The 17,617-nt window shown below is 42.5% G+C and overlaps 1 pseudogene; it reads left to right on the plus strand.

Moving 5' to 3' along the window:
• Positions 1–9,011: 9,011 nt before the first annotated feature.
• LOC141504053 (small nuclear ribonucleoprotein Sm D2 pseudogene) lies at positions 9,012–9,406 on the plus strand (annotated as a pseudogene).
• Positions 9,407–17,617: the final 8,211 nt, after the last annotated feature.

Consider the following 17,617-nt stretch of genomic DNA (forward strand, 5'->3'; position numbering starts at 1 on the left):
ACTGAATGGGGATAGAATGGAATATACCCTTTTCTCTGGAGTACATAGAACTTATACAAAAACTGACCATGTACTAGGACATAAAAACCTAATGATCAACTGCTGAAAGGCAGAAATAGTGAATACATCTTTCTCAGACCACAATGCAATAAAAGTCATATGCAATACTGGGCCAAGGAGATATAGACCCAGAACAAATTGGAACCTGAATTTTAAATTTTAAATTTAAATTTTAAAAAAATGATTGGACCAAAAAACAAATTATAGAAAAAATTAACCATTTTATCCTAGATAATGCTAATAATAATGAAACAACATACCAAAACCTATGGGATTCATTCAAAGCAACTCTCAGGGGATATATTATAGCTCTAAATGCTTACATGAATAAATTTGGAGAAAGCAGAAATCAATGAACTAAACATGCAACTAAAAAAATTAGAGAAACAACAAATCAAAAATCCCCAATTAAATACCAAATTAGAAATGCTAAAAATTAAAGGAGAAATTAATAAAATCAAAAGCAAAAAAATTATTGAATTAATAAATAAAACCAAAAGTTGGTATTATGAAAAACCAATAAAATTGATAAACCCCTGGTCAATTTGATTTAAAAAAAGAAAGAAAAAAACCAAATCGCTAGTATCATAAATGAAAAAGGTGAACTCACCACCAGTGAGGAGGAAATTAAAGCAATAATTTGAAATTATTTTGGCCAACTCTATGCCAATAAATTTGATAATCTAAGAGAAATGGATGTATATTTACAAAAATATATGTTCCCCAGGTTAAATGGAGAAGAGATTAACTACCTAAACAACCCTATCTCAGAAAAAGAATTTCAACAAGCCATTATTAAACTCCCTAAAAAAACAAATCTCCAGGGCCTGATGGATTCTCGAGTGAATTCTACCAAACATTTAAGGAACAATTGGTTCCAATTCCATATAAACTCTTTGGAAAAATAGGGAAAGATGGAAATCTGCCTAACTCTTTCTATGAAACCAATATGATGCTGTTACCTCAACCAGGAAGAGTTAAAACAGAGACAGAAAATTATAGACCTATTTCCCTGATGAATATAGATGCAAAAATCTTAAATAAAATCTTAGCAAAACGATTGAAACAAGTTATCACTAGGATAATACATTATGATAAAGTAGGATTTATTCCAGGAATGCAGGGTTGGTTCAATATTAGGAAAACTGTTAGTGTACTCAATTATATCAACAACAAATCTATCAGAAATCATATGATCATATCAATAGATGCTGAAAAAGCTTTTGACAAAATAAAGCATCCATTCCTATTAAAAATACCAGAGTGTAAGAATGGACTGTTCTTTAAAATATTTATCAGCATCTATCTGAACCCATCAACAAGCATTATATTCAATGGGGAGAGGCTAGAGGCATTCCCAGTAAGATCAGGGGTGAAACAAGGGTGCCCATTATCACCACTACTATTCAATATTTTATCAGAAATGTTAACATCAGCAATTAGAGAAGAAAAAGAAATTGAAGGAATTAGAATTGGGAAGGAAGAGACAAAACTCTCACTCTTTGCAGATGACATGATGGTCTACCTAGAGAATCCCAAGAAATCATCCAACAAACTACTGGAAACAATTACCAATTTTAGCAAAGTTGCAGGTTATAAAATAAACCCTCGTAAATCCTCAACTTTTCTATATATGTCTAGCAAGATACAGCAGGAAGAACTAGAAAGAGAAATCCCATTCAAAGTAACCTCAGACAACATAAAATACTTGGGAGTCTATTTGCCAAGACAGACTCAGAATCTTTTTGAAAACAATTATAAAACACTTCTCACACAAATTAAATCAGATTTAAATAACTGGGCAAATATCAACTGCTCATGGATAGGTAGAGCTAATACAATAAAAATGACAATTCTACAAAAACTAAACTATGTCTTTAGTGTCCAACCAATCAAAATTCTAAAAAATTACTTTAATGAGTTAGGAAAAATTGTAAGTAAATTCATATGGAGAAATAAAAAGTCAAGAATTGCCAGGAGCTTAATGAAAAATAAGTGCAAAAGAAGGTGGGTTAGCCCTACCTGATCTAAAATTATATTATAAAGCATCTGTCATCAAAACTGTTTGGTATTGGCTAAGAAATAGAGTGGTGGACCAGTGGAATAGAGTAGGTGTAAAAGCAGGAGATGATTATAGTAATCTGCTGTTTGATAAACCCAAAGAGTCCAACCATTGGGATAAAAACTCCTTCTTTGATAAAATTTACTGGGATAATTGGAAGTTAATATGGAAGAAACTTAGATTAGACCAACACCTCACACCCTTTACCAAGATAAGATCTAAATGGTTGCAGGACTTAGACATAAAAAAAACAATACTATAAGGAAATTAGAAGATAAAGAACTAGTTTACCTGCGAGATCTATGGAAAGGGGAGCAGTTTATGACTAAAGAAGAGTTGGAGAACATCACCAAAACCCAATTAGATGATATCGATTACATTAATTTAAAAAGCTTTTGCACAGATAAAACCAATGTAACCAAGATCAAAAAAATGTAGTAAATTGGAAAACAATCTTTACAACTAATGATTCTGACAAAGGACTCATTTTTAAATTCTACAGAGAACTGAGTCATATTTTTAAAACAAAAATCCATTCCCCAAATTGACAAATGGTCAAAGGATATGCAAAGGCAATTTACAGATGAGGAGATCAAAGCAATCCCTAGCCATATAAAAAGTGCTCTAAATCATTAATTATTAGAGAAATACAAATTAAAGCTTCTCTGAGGTACCACCTCACACCTCTCAGATTCGCCACTATGACCAGGAAGGATAATGATCATTGTTGGAAGGGTTGTTGGAAATCTGGGACACTATTACACTGTTGGTGGAGCGGTGAACTCATCCAACACTTCTGGAGAGCTATTTGGAACTACGCCCAAAGGTCAACAAAAATGTGCATACACTTTGACCCAGCAATACCACTACTGGGTCTATACCCTGAAGAGATGATGACAAAGGGTAAAAACATTACTTGTACAAAAATATTTATAGCAGCCCTGTTTGTGGTGGCAAAGAACTGGAAATCAAGTAAATGTCCTTCAATTGGGGAATGGCTTAGCAAACTGTGGTATATGTATGTCATGGAACATTATTGTTCTATAAGAAACTAGCAGGGACAGGATTTCAGGGAAGCCTGGAGGGATTTGCATTTACTGATGCTGAGTGAGATGAGCAGAACTAAAAAAACACTGTACACCCTAACAGCAACATGGGAGTGATATTCAACCTTGAAGGACTGGCTCGTTCCATCAGCGCAACAATCAGGAACAATTTTGGGCTATCTGCAAAGGAAAGTGCCATCTGTATCCAGATAAGGAGCTGTGGAGTTTGAACAAAATGCAAGGACTATTCCCTTTAATTTAGAAAAAAACAGATATCTTATTGTCTGATCTTGTTACCTCTTAAGACTTTGCTTCTTTAAGGATATGATTTCTCCCTCATCAAACCCAATTTGCATCAAGGTACAACATGGAAACAAAGTAAAGACTGACAGAGTGCTTTCCGTGGGGGGGGGCAAGATTGGGGGAAAAATTATAAAACTGAAATAATATCTTTAATAAAAATACATTAAAAATTTTTTTAATTTAAAAAGAACTTTATGTTTCAAATTCTGTCTGTTCCTTCCTGCCCAATCCCCACTAATTGAAAAAGGAAGTTATTTGATACAGTTTAAAAATGTGTTTTCATGAAAAACATTACTACAATAATCATATTGTAAAAATAAGCGTGAGTCTTAATGTGAAAGCTGATAATCTTGTGTTATCCTCACTCTGGATCCACAATAATTAAATTGTGTCTTTCTGACTCCTTACAGTATTCTCTCCTTGATGTGGGTGCTCTGAAATTTGACTATAATATTGCTGAAAGTTTTCATTTGGAGATCTCTTTAAGGAACTGATTGGTGTATTCTTTCAGTTTTTATTTTGACTGCAGCTTCAAAAACATCAGTACAGTTTTCCTTGATATTTTCTTGAAAAAATATGTCTAAGTTCTTCTGGTCATCATTTTCAAGTAGTGCAATAACTCAAATTATCTCCCCTGGATCTGTTTTCCAGGTCATTTTTCAAATGAGTTGTATATTACATTTTCTTCTAATTTTTTGTTCTTATGGTTTTGTTTTATTGTTATATAATTTCTCATAAAGTCATCAGCTTCCCTTTGCTCCATTCTATTGATTAAGGAATTATTTTCTTCAGTGAACTTTTTTTATCTCCCTTTTCTTTTGATCATTTTTTCATTTTAAGGCATTCTTTTTGTAATTGGGTTTTGGGACCTCTCTTTCCATTTGGTCATGTCTGGTTTTAAGATGTTATGTTCTTCAGTATTTTTTGGTATCTCCTTCACCAAACTTATGACTGAGTTTTCATGATTTCCCCACCTCATTCTCATTTCTCTTCCCACGTTTTCCTCTACTTCCCATACTTGACTTTCAAAATTATTTTTGAACTGTTCCATACTCTGAGACTAAATATTTTTCTTGGAGGATTTGGATTCAGAACTTTTGCCTTTGTTATATTCAGATAATATAGTTTGTGCCTCCATTGAACCAAAGTAAGTCTCTATGATTGGATTTGTTTTCTTCTGTTGTTTGCTTATTTTCCCAGCCTTTTACTTGATTTTAACTACTTTTAAGGTGAGGCTCTGCTTCCAGTTGGGAGGATGCACTGTCTCAAGCTTTTGTGGATTTTTGTAGCTGTTTTCAGGGACAGCCCCCAACCAGGTAACTGCAAGTTCTCAGTTCTTTGAAGGTTTCATGAGAGGCTATGTCTCCTGCTCTGGCATGTGCTCTGGTCTTTGGATGACCACAAGCACTGCTTTCTGCCCTGGAACTGTGAGGACAGTTCCTGCTTCATTGCAACTAGTAAGCTCTACTGTACTTTTGCTCCTCTTCCTGAAAATGAGATTTCAGACCAAGATCTGCATATGTGTATGGGTGAACTCATAGAGTCCTGACTCAGAAATAGCAAAGAGACCTCTGCAGTCTCCCAAAACTCTCTTCCTGTTCCTGGACTTAGTGCTCTGGAAGCAACTACTGAGTGTCTCGCTAGGATTGCTCCTGGGACTGGGTCTGTACTGAGGCCTGCACTGACCTTCCTACTGACCTTCCCAATTGTACTTGTCAATCTCTGGACTGAGAGATCAGGAATCTGTTACCACCTGGACCCATGTACCCCACAGTCTGTTTCTGCAGTCCTGGAGGCCATTTACTCTGTATTAAACAAGGCTGTGCTGACTGCCTTGTCTAACCCAGATGTAACAGGCCCTTCCAAATTATCTGGGGCTGAAAAATTATTTCACTAAGTCTTTTTGTGGATTCTGCCACTCTAGAATTTGGTCAGAGTCATTAATTGAAAGGTATATCGAATGGTTTGGAGGAAAGCTTGAGGTGTCCCTTCCTTTACTCTGCCACCTTGTCTCTGTCTTCTGTAAAGATACTAATTGAGACCATTAATAGTCAATAAATTCCTAGGCTAAAGAATAAATTCTTAAAAATCAACAATAATTCAATTTTATTATAAGAACAATACAAAATGAGAAAAGGAAGTCTTGTTAGAAATAACCATAAAATGCATAAACTATCAGGCATTCAATCTCCCAAAACACACACATAGAAATGAATTCCATAGATTCAATTATAAAATACCAATTTAAAAATATGAACAATCTAAATCTCAAATCCAGGTCATACAAATGTTGTAAAAATGACAATGTTACAAAAATCAAATTATACTTTAATGTAAGGACAATCAAATTACCAAGATAATAATTTACAAAACTTGATAAATCAACAAAACTGGAGAAAGTAAGATATCTAGAATATGAAGGGAAATCATGAAAAGAAGTGCAAAAGTATTTGCAGACCTTCCTTTAAAAGAGTTATTATTCTACTTAAGTAGAATTATGTATTCAGGGTTACACTAGTGAGATTGCTCAAAAATTATTTTATAAGATTAGAAAAAGTGGTGGCAAAATTCATCTGGAGAAACAAAAGAACAAGAATATCAAAGGAATTAATGAAAAAAATAAAAGGAAGGTAGCCTAGCTGTACAAGATTTAGAATTGTATTCTAAAGCAGCAGTTAATAAAACTGTTTGGAACTTGCTAATAAATAAAGTGTTGAATCAGTGGAATAGAATAAGTACAAAAGAAGTAATAAATGAATATCGTATTTTATTGTTTCATAAACCCAAAGACTCCAACTTTTGGGATTAACAACTTGCTATTTGATAAAAAACAAACAAACAAACAAACAAACAAAAAACTCCTGGGAATGCTATACTGTAGCATGACAGAAACTAGGCATAAGTCCACATCTCACACCCTCTGCCAAAATGAGTTTGAAATGGGTACAAGATCAAGACATAAATGGAGTCACAACCAGCCAATTAGGAGAACAAAAAATAATTTATCTGTCATATCTATGCAAAAGGGAGGATTATATGACCAAACAAGAGACAGATAGCAGTACAAAATGCAAACCTGATTTTTTTTTATTACATTAAAGTAAAAAAAAAGTTTTGCACATAAAGGAAATGATTGATGTGGAAAAAGTCAGACACTAATGCAGCATTCTGCAGAGCAAATTGGAACTATGCCCAAAAAACAATAAAATTGTGCACAACGTTTGATCCAACAATACCATTACCATGAATTGATCTACTCATATTTTCTTACAGATCAATAGTATTATATCACATTTATGTATCACAATTTGTTTAGTAATTCCCAGATTGAGGGATATTCTCTCAATTTTCAATTCTTTCCCGTTCAAAAAATGTTTTCCAGCATGTGTCTTTTCCTCTTTTTATGTTCTCTTTGACATACAGACCTGGTAGTGGTTTTGAAGCATTTATTCATATGTATATAGACAGTTTTAATCTCTCCATCTGGAAAGTGTCTGTTTATAACTTTTTATATCTTGACTTCTCATAAATTTTACTCGATTATTTATGTATTTAAGGAATGAATGTATCATCAGTATTACTACATGGAAAAATTCCCAGTTTTCTGCATTGCTTCTAACTTAGTTTGCATTGGTTTTACATGCAAGGCAGTGGGGTTAAGTGGCTTGCCTAAGGCCATACAGCTAGGTAATTATTAAGTTTCTGAGGCCACATTTAAACTCGGGTACTCCTGACTCCAGGACCGACCGGTTCTCTATTCAATGCACTGCCTAGCTACCCCTAAGGCATTAATTTAAAGAGGAAGAAACTGAGGCACAGGCCATGGAAGTAACTTGTCCATTCCAAACTAAAGATCCCAGCTGAAAGGGAAGTCCCAGGTAATCAGGTCAAATGCACTCAGTTCATCTAGTATAAGACTGATGCCAAGGCAGATGATGAGTCTTCCATGAGATTACCCAATTAACTGAGGGCTTAGCCTGGATTACAGCTCAGTTATTGGGTCTCTGCAGTTCTACAAGAGAATCATTGCTGCTCCCTATGCTCTGATTTCTCTATATGTTCTAAAAGTGAAATGAAAGGTATGAGTGGTATCTTAAGAGAAAAACTGCGTTTTCCCCATATGTCAAGTTTCTTTTAATAAACATTTGATACATTCAACTGATACTCATTGGCATGATTATATTTCTTTGACTTCTTATTGACATAAACTCTGCATGTAAGTAAATATATATGTAAGTAACTTATAAAATAAAAATAAATCCCTGGAACCCAGTTTTGCATTTTGATGAAATGTGAAGTTTGCAAGAATTTTCATAAAAGTTTTTTATAAAATCCAAGGCTTCTTATAATCACCAGGTCAGTTACAAAGATTATGGCAAAACATCTGTAGGAATTCTATCATGGAAACTACTCACATGCTGTGATTCTCATACATGCATCAGAGCTGGCCTGGGGTATCATGGTTATGCCACTGTCCTACTACATACTCTGAAGAAATTTTATTAGATGGTGTATGTCAAATACTAAGTATCTACTCCTGAGGTAGCTTAACATGACTGACCACAGCCATAGATAACAATGTTCCAAGTAACATGATTAAAGAGTAAAAGTACATATTGTCTTTAAAACAAAGACTCAAGGTATGTACTTTCTGATAAAACTTGTTCATAGGGGCAGCTAAGGTGGTGCAGTGGATAGAGCATAAGAGAATAAGGGCAGTACTCTCTGGGGTGGATAAGGAATAGGAGTCAAGGTAGAGGGCAGAAGTAAATGACATGTTTATCTTTCATTTTTGAAGAAGACCACAACATCAGGGAGATGATGCCATGACAACAAAAAGAACTGAATTTGAGAGCCTAAATTTGCATTTAGTCATTGGTTTAATTTTCTCCTCCAGAGCCATCTGGGTCCAGTGACCAGATACGAATTGGAATGCTCATCATTAAGTGACTTGCCCAAGGTCACACAATTAGTAACAGTCAAGTGTCTGAGATAAGATTCAATCTTCAGTTCTCTTGAATTCAAGCCTAGTGTTCTATCCATTGTGCCACCTTATCTGCCCTTAGAATTAAATTAGAGTGAGGATGGATAGAGTAATTAGGGCTAGAAGGGTAATGGGGAAGAATAAAAGGAAAGAAATATACAAGAAATTATGATATACAATGAGAATGGTATGTAATGTCCAAAATTAAGAAACAGCAGAACTATCTGACACTAACTAAAAAATGGAGAAGTATATTAGTGCACTACCCAGGAGCAAGACATTAATATGTTTGTGTTTGGTAAATGTAAAGATTTAAGTTTGGGGACCAAGAATTCATTATTTGAAAGAAAACACTGAGAATACTGGAAAACCATCTGGTACGTTTTGGGCTTAGACCAATGTATTAAACCATGATACGGTCAAAAAGGTTACATAAGGGCAGGTATCACAAGAAAAGAACATGGGACTCCTGGCGGCAGTGAAAAAGAAGCCAGGGCACTGAGGCAGCCGCCTTACAAGGGACAAAGTGCAAAGGATCGGGGGGACCACCGCCACCATGAGTCTCTTAAATAAGCCAAAAAAGCGAGATGACCCCTGAGGAGCTGCAGAAGCAAGAAGAGGAGGAGTTCAACATCGGGCCCTTGTTGGTGCTCACACAATCTGTGAAGAACAACACCCAGGTTCTTATCAATTGCCACAACAACAAGAAACTGCTGGGCTGCGTGAAGGCCTTTGGCAGGCACTGCAACATGGTCTTGGAGAATGTGAAGGAGATGTGGACGGAGGTGCCCAAAAGCGGCAAAGGCAAGAAAAAGTCGAAACCAGTGAACAAAGATCGTTACATTTCCAAGATGTTCCTGAGGGGGGATTCAGTCATTGTGGTCCTCAGGAATCCACTCATTGCTGGAAAGTAGTGGAGCCAGAACCTCCCTTCCCACCCTAATACTCAGCCCTGCTGAAAAAAGCTGTGGAGTCCCCTTGTCTTACCTTTTGTGAATAAAACCTTGCTGTTTTTTTCTTAAAAAAAAAAAAGAACATGGGGCATGTCTCTCAGAATCGTATAAAGGAAAATAATGTGAAGATGAAATAGATAGCATTGTTGGGGCCTTACTTTCTCCTCCAGCATCATCTAGTCCAGTGGCCAGATATGGATTTGACTGGAGATGGCCCTGGATTCAGTGGGAGACTGGTCTTTTTAAGATAAGATCTTTAAGGCGGCTAGGTGGCGCAGTGGATGGAACACAGTTCAGGAGTACCTGGGTTCAAATCCGGTCCCAGACACTTAATAATTACCTAGCTGTGTGGTCTTGGGGAAGCTACATAACCACATTTGCCTTCTAAAAACCTAAAAAAAGAAAAAAAAGATCTTTAGGTGGTCTGAGTTCTGAGTGAGGCAAAGCCTATTCTGTGATTAAAGTAGGTAAGGAGAAAGAAATGCTTCTCATAATAGGCTCTTTTATGTAGTAAAAAACAAAACTATCTGGAAGGAGTAGATCCTTTTAAGTCTGAACAAAATAGGAACAATTACTACTTACATTCCCTAAGAGTCAGTGAGGGACCAAGCAATGACCAAGTATGGTTGACCTGGTGCCGGGTTTTTATTTACAACGCCGGCTTCTTTATGCTAGTCCGTCCTCTTACTCACCAGTCCAACGCGTGATGAGTCTTCGGGGTACCCCCGGCCCCCACTCTTTGATGGGGGAAGAACCAGACAGAGCGCCTGAGGTGGGTAATCAGTCTTTATTCTTCTGTGATCACATTCCCGCTTCCCCCAACCTCTCAGCAGACCCTTTTATCCCCTCTGTCCTCCCTCCCATGAACTCTTACTCAATGAGGGGCCGAGTTCTGTAACATTCCCTTATAAGGTGATTATGTTTCCCCCTCTAAGCGACCGCCAAGCCTCTTCCCCCCCGCCCCCAACATCTCCCCCTTTCTGTTTTACAAGGTTATCACTTGGTGTGACCTTAAGCGGTGCTGAGGTTAGCCTTAAGCGGTGTCATTTCTACTGGCCTCTGATAGCCGGGGGCGAGGAACCCTGTCTTAGGTCATCTCCTTCAACCCAGGACCTTGCCCGTCCTAGGCGCCCGACACCCTCAGGGCCTGTCTTAGGTGGCTGGGTCAGGAGAAGTTGCCCGTCTTGGGGTTTACCTCGTCTTACCCCTAGGTGTCACATGTCATGCATGGCGGCTAGCCAGACTTGGGGATCCGCCGGGGGCGAGGAACCCTGTCTTAGGTCATCTCCTTCAACCCAGGACCTTGCCCGTCTTAGGTGGCTGGGTCAGGAGAAGTTGCCCGTCTTGGGGTTTACCTCGTCTTACCCCTAGGTGTCACATGTCATGCATGGCGGCTAGCCAGACTTGGGGATCCTCCCCCGTCTCCATGGCCATGAAGGCTTTCTGAGTAAGAAGCATATAGCCCCTCTGTCGCCTAGCTAGGCGGCAGAAACAGACAACAAGTAGGGTGATTCCCAGAATCAGCGTCCTTGTTCACCCTCAAGGGGGTATCCTCCCGCCATCTGGCAATCCCTCCATGGTATGGGATCCTCGATGTCTTCCCCTGTGGCCACACATGAGGGGCCCCACCGAGGCAGAAGGGAGCCCCATCGATGTATTGGTCACTAGCAGGCGAGGGTAGATCGGGGAGTTCCGTGCTACCGGAAGGGGAGAGGGAATAACTCGGAGTATTCCCCATGTCGGATTTCCTTCAGATGGAGCACCTCCAAGGATCCCTACGATGATCAGAAGGCCTGAAAAAGAAAGAAATTCCTCTCACCCCGTAGGGTTGGGCATTAATCAAGGTCTCTTATCTTGTAAACAGGGAGCCATCTTTCTGGCTCTTCTATCTTATCCTTGGGATAAAATGACAGGTGGCCCTGTCTTCTGTTCTTTACCGTTACAGGGCCATGCCAACCCCCTCTTCATCTCTCCACATGACTTTAGAGCCTGGTAGGGCCTTGGTGGGAGAGGGCAGGAGCGTTGGTTCTTTCTTAGCATGTCCTTTTGGGGAGAAAAATCTCTGGGCGGCTGTAGTGCCGTCATCCCTGACTTGTAGGAAATTCATGGTAAATAGTACCTGAGACAGGTCTGAATGGGTCAGTGACCTGCCAACTCCCCCTTTCTGTTTAAAGAGCGTAGTTTTGAGTGTGCGATTTGCTCTTTCTACCAAAGCTTGGCCAGTGGGATTGTAAGGGATCCCGGTGGAATGGGAAATGGAAAATTCTTTGCAAAAGGAAGCAAAGGCTCTCGAGATGTAGGCAGGCCCATTATCGGTTTTGATAGCCGAGGGGACGCCTAAGACAGCCATCTGGGCATATAGATGTGAGAGAACGTGTTTAACCGCTTCTCCTGGCTGTAGAGAGGCGAAGGTGAAGGAGGAGAAGGTGTCCACCGAGACATGGATGTACTTACGACCCAGGTGAGTAATGTCCATCTGCCAAAGAGCATTGGGGCCGTCCCCACGTGAGTTAGACCCCTCTGCGGGGAGGGCTTGTCTAAAGGGAGCACAAGAAGTGCAGGAGCGCACAATTTGGCGAGCCTCCTTCCGGGGAATGCTGTATAGGCACCGGAGCGACCTGGATGACAAGTGATACTTACCATGTGCCAGCTGGGCAGGTGTGGACAGGTTTAACAAGAGAGCCCTATCTGCCTCCGCATTGCCCTGGAATATGGGGCCGGTGGAAGAAACGTGAGAGCGCACGTGAAGAACAAACAGGGGGTGGTTTCTATCACGGAGGGAGGATTGTAGCTGTATAAGGAGTGGGCTAATGGAAGAAGTCGAGGAAATGAAGGCATCTTCTAAACGAGGGATTAGCATGGCACAATACATACTGTCAGTAATAAGATTAAAAGGGGTGTCTCTGTAGAGACGGAAAGCCTGAAGTATAGCATATAGTTCATTCTTCTGAGTGGAGTCAAAGGGGGTATCAAAAATCCAGGTGGCGGGTCTAGCAGGGTCATGGACCACAGCACGGCCCAACCTGGTAGCGTCAGTGAAGACATTAGGGCCGGTCACTGGTTCTGGGGACACTAGAGGGCGCGGGCGGGAAAGGTGCAGTTCAGCGAACACTCTAACCACGGGAGGTGGCGTGAGTCTGGTCTGAGAGAGGGTAGTCAGGACAGTGGCCCAAGCGATAGATCTATCAACTAGCGAGTGGGTCACCTCCTCTGGGAGGGTAAAGTTGAGGACAGGCAAGAGGCCAAAGAGACGCTGGCATCGCTCTGAGGCCTGAAGGCAAAATAAGGCCAGGGCCTCCCACCGGTCCCGGATGATGCTCTTAGTGGTCCGGGGGTATAGCCATTCAAGGCATCCATGTCTCTGGAATAAACATCCCCAGCCCAGGGAACTGTCCCCCAGTGTGTGGAAGAGGACAGGCGACTCCGGGTCGTATTGAACCAAGAAGGAAGAGGTTCTGCGGAAAATTTCCGAGAGCGCCTGTCTTGCCTGGGGGGTCCAACTTCTAGGGGATGACAGATGGGAGTCGCCTTTAAGGACATCATATAGAGGTTGCATTAAGGAGGATGGGAGGGGCATAGCGGGACGCAGCCACTGTATGGCGCCAACAAGCCTCTGAAAATCATTAAGAGTAGTGTATCCCTCGACGTTGATCGGAGGAAGTGCCCTACTAATCTTTCCCGGAAAAATCCTATGCCCCAAGTAATCATAGGGGAAATCCATCTGTACCTTTTCCGGGGCTATGTGAAGCCCCTTCTTGCGGAGGACATGGGTGGTGCGTTGCAAGCAAGCCCGAGCCCCCGTCACAGAAGGTGCTGCAATCAAGATATCATCCATGTAATGTATGAGCATGCAATTCGGGAATTCTTTTCTGATAGGATGTAGCAGAGTATCCATGTAAAGCTGGCACAGGGTGGGGCTATTGGCCATTCCCTGCGGTAGGATGGTGAACTGATAACGTTTACTGGGGGCTTGGAAATTGATCGCGGGGAGGGAAAAGGCAAATTTTTCTTTGTCCTCCGGGTGGAGGGGAATGCTATAGAAGCAGTCTTTAACATCAATCACTATAATAGTCCACCCTTGCGGGACTGCAGTGGGCATAGGGAGACCAGGTTGGAGGGTCCCCATGGGTACCATGTTGGCATTTACTGCCCGAAGATCAATCAACATTCTCCAACTCCCCCCTTTCTTTTTTATGACAAAGACGGGGGAGTTATACGGGCTAAGGGACGGTTCCACTTTGTTCTTGCGCAGGAGGGTCATTACTATGTCTGTGAGGGCGATGAGCTTTTCTTTTGTCAGGGGCCACTGCTCAACCCAAATAGGTTTCTTATTAATCCATGTTATTCTGGGGGAAAAGCTCATCTCTAGAGTGGCCCCAATTAATTTCCCCGCAGGCTATCAGGGGTGGCAAGTGTCAGGTTAAGCTGGCTCAAGATATCTCTACCCCATAATGCATAAGGGAGGTCGGGTAGGCACAGTGGAGTGAAGAGTCCAGATTCTTCCAAAGCTGACCACCGTAAGGCGTGTGCTGCTTTCATGGCAGATCTATTGTCCCCCACCCCCGTCACTGCTTGAGGGCTCTGTAGGAGTGGCCACTCGCGCCTCCACTGTCCCCTATTTATGACAGAGCAATCGGCTCCAGTGTCAATTATCCCTTCGAGCTTCTGATTTTCCACCGTGACGGTTAACAGTGGTCGCCCAGAGCTGACCGGGTGGACCCAGTTCACATGAGCGGGAGGGGTCCGCAAGGGCAGCGCCTTTCCCACCTCTTGGCCCTGTTTTACCAAGGTGGGAAAGGGGTGGGGGTTTGTGACCCTTACGGATGTGGGACTTCCGGGACCAAAAATGACCTGGGTATGGGTGACTAAGTCCACACATCTCTCAGCCCCTGTGATGAGCGCTGGGAAAATATTTAGCTCGATGGGAATCATCGAGGTTTCCCAAGGCCCGATCTCTCTCTGCTGTGTCCCTTCTCTATAGTCAACCCTCATGGGGATAGTCACAGTAATGGGGCCGCTGTCTTCGAGCACGGGGGGGGGGGGGGCCCGCGGCCGGGCCCCTCCCTTTCCCTTTTCCCGACTTCCCTTTGGATCGGCAGAACCTGGCTATGTGACCTGGCTTTCCACAGGAATAACAGGTCGGAACTGAAGTGGAGGGGGGCCGCTGCCTGCACTGTGCTTTGAGGTGCCCTGGCTTTCCGCACCCAAAACAGGTGGGTCTCACCTGCATACCGTGAAGGGCGGTCAGGAGGCTATCCTCCCGGTTCTCCATGGCAGTCACTAAGGCTTGAATTGAATCCTCGCTGGGCATGTCCAGCAATTTGTCAACAATTTCTTCTAATGAAGCGTCGGGGGGAAGGCTGCTAATGGCTGCGATCCCTTTGGGGCGAAGACCCTCTTTAATCAATTGTCTCATAAGTAGATCAGATCCCGGGGTGTCTCCCATTATACGAGTCACTGTCTCTTTAACCTCGTTCACAAATGAGAGGGGTGTCTGATCTGCTCTCTGCTTCAGCCCAACCAACTTCTGTGTGGCTCTCCCCCCTTTCATGGCTCCAATCTTATCCCAAGCTGCAACATGTGTTTCTTTAACAGTCTCTAGCTCAAACTGGCCATACCGGGCCTGAACAGCAGGGTCAGTATAGGCTCCAGTTCCACACAGGAGGTCAATGGCTAAATCCAGGGGAGTATAACCCCGGGATTTTGCCAGCTTAGAGGCCTCTCTGCGGGCCTGAGCCTTAAAAGCTAAATATGAGGAGGCATCCAGGCACGCGGCTGCAATTTCGTCAAAGTCAGCTGGGGTCCAAGGGTGCGTAGCAAAGAGGTTTTGCATCAGTCTTTTTACATAAGGGGAGCTTGGGCCGTATTTAGTCACGGCCTCCTTAAGTTCCTTAAGCATCTTAAAAGGGACAGGGCGGTAGTCTCGGGCTCCGGTAAGGGGGTCCGTAAATACCGGGTAGAGGCCCCAGTCATCCCAGTCCACCTCCTCCCCTTTCTCTATTGCTATGGAGGCATTGGTGGCAAGTAGGCCGGATGGGCGGAGCCCTCGAGGGGATCTCTGAAGGGCGGACAAGGAACACGGGGGATTTTTTGCCTCTGTTTCCTGGCTGGGCCGCCAAGTCTGGGGCGCGGCAGCTGTCCAATCAGCGCGGACTTCTCCCTCCTCGTCAGCAGCCTCCCGGTCCCACCTACTCACGCTCCTCTTCCTGCCACCCCTGAGGACTGTTTGCACCCCTCCCTTCCCGCGCTCGGAAACTTCCGGCCCTGAATCTCTAAGTGTGCCACATTCATCGCCCTCCCCCTTTTCTTTCTGTCTCGGTAAGGAGGGGCATGCGGCATTTTCTTCTCCCTGGGGGCCCCTTGTTCCCCCATTGTTTCTTCTAAGTTCCTCCCATGGATACAGGGGAGGGGGTGGCCTTCCCTCTTCCTCTGAGCTCTCTGAATCCGATCCCGCCAACGAGCTACCCACCTGAGTGCTGATTGGTCGTGCCAAAGTCACCTTCTGGGGATGCAGGGCTGCATCCACTATCTTATACACTGTAAAATCCTTGGGGGTCAGTTTTCCCGGGCAGGTGTCATTATAGGAGGCCATCTGCTGCCCTACCACCTTCCATTTATCTGGTTGGATCCCACTATGTTGCACCCAAGGGCAGATGTTCCAGATATTCTCAACAAAAGCACGGCATGTCTTGATAGGTAATTTACGGCCATGCTTAGCGCAGAGTTTATAAAGCTGCCCTGCAACGACCTCTTTTTCCTCCGGCTCAAAGGCGGGAATACTATTCCGGCCCCCCATGCTGTCTACTAGCCGAGGCTGCAATCCTAACAGGTGGCAGAACCGGAAAGTTCCCGTTTGGCAAAAGAGAAGGAGGCAGCAGGGCACAATCAGACAGGCCAGCACGGCAAGGAGCGTGATTAGAGTAGAAGGAGAAAGGGAAGGGAAAGGAAGCATAGTCAACACAATAGGGATATGTCCCTCAGGCAATATCTGAGAGTAAACGCCCTCTCCTTCCTCCCGGTCAGAAACGACCAAGGCTGTCTGGAGAATCCGACCAGCGGATTCAGACGTTCCCTAGCAAAATCAGGTCCCTGTTCGGGCGCCACTTGCCGGGTTTTTATTTACAACGCCGGCTTCTTTATGCTAGTCCGTCCTCTTACTCACCAGTCCAACGCGTGATGAGTCTTCGGGGTACCTCCGGCCCCCACTCTTTGATGGGGGAAGAACCAGACAGAGCGCCTGAGGTGGGTAATGAGTCTTTATTCTTCTGTGATCACATTCCCGCTTCCCCCAACCTCTCAGCAGACCTTTTATCCCCTCTGTCCTCCCTCCCATGAACTCTTACTCAATGAGGGGCCGAGTTCTGTAACATTCCCTTATAAGGTGATTATGTTTCCCCCTCTAAGCGACCGCCAAGCCTCTTCCCCCCGCCCCCAACAACCTGGGACCTCTTTTTTAAAACTATATAGTTTATAGATATGCATGTTTTTTATAGCTGCATGCATTTCATTATAGACTTCTCTAGGGTGGGGAAAAGAATTGAAAATAACACAGAATTAAAAGTTCCCAGAAAAGAACTAAAGAAAACCTAGAAGGAAACATAGAAAACCTGGATTGTTTTGAAAACACATGGAGGTCTTATTTCAAAGGGATTTTTGAAATCCAAAAAATCCAAATTTATGGTTTTATATTGAATCCTTTCTTATACTATAAACATGGAAACGTTCTTTTTTCTTTCTTTATTTTGTATTTAATTTCAAAATGGATCAAAATAAAAGTATTAAAGTTGAAGACATCAAAAAATACAAAAATCTTTATTTAATCCAAAGCATTCTCCACTCAGCTCCCAATGTTATTTTCCCAAAGTATAGGACTGATCACACCACCGTTGTTCCTTCTCTCTCACCATACAGTCTCTCAACAAACTCAATAGACTCCAGAATCAAAAATAAAATCCTTTAATATTCAAAGACCTCAGCAATCTGAGTCTTTTCAGTCTTCTTAAACCTTAAAGTCCTTGTCCTCTCGTCCTACTCCCAGCACTAATTTTCTTCAGTAGCATTGGACTCCTTGTTATTTCACAAATAAGAAACATCTCTCACCTCTGTCCATTTTTCTCTGATTACCATTCATGCCTGGGATTCTCTGCCCTCTTCATCTCTGCCTCCAAATTTCCTTGTATTCCATAAACGAACAACAAAAATGTCGCAT

This window comes from Macrotis lagotis, unplaced genomic scaffold (genome assembly GCF_037893015.1).
Source record: "Macrotis lagotis isolate mMagLag1 unplaced genomic scaffold, bilby.v1.9.chrom.fasta BILBYCTG043, whole genome shotgun sequence".
Taxonomy (NCBI): Eukaryota; Metazoa; Chordata; class Mammalia; order Peramelemorphia; family Peramelidae; genus Macrotis; species Macrotis lagotis.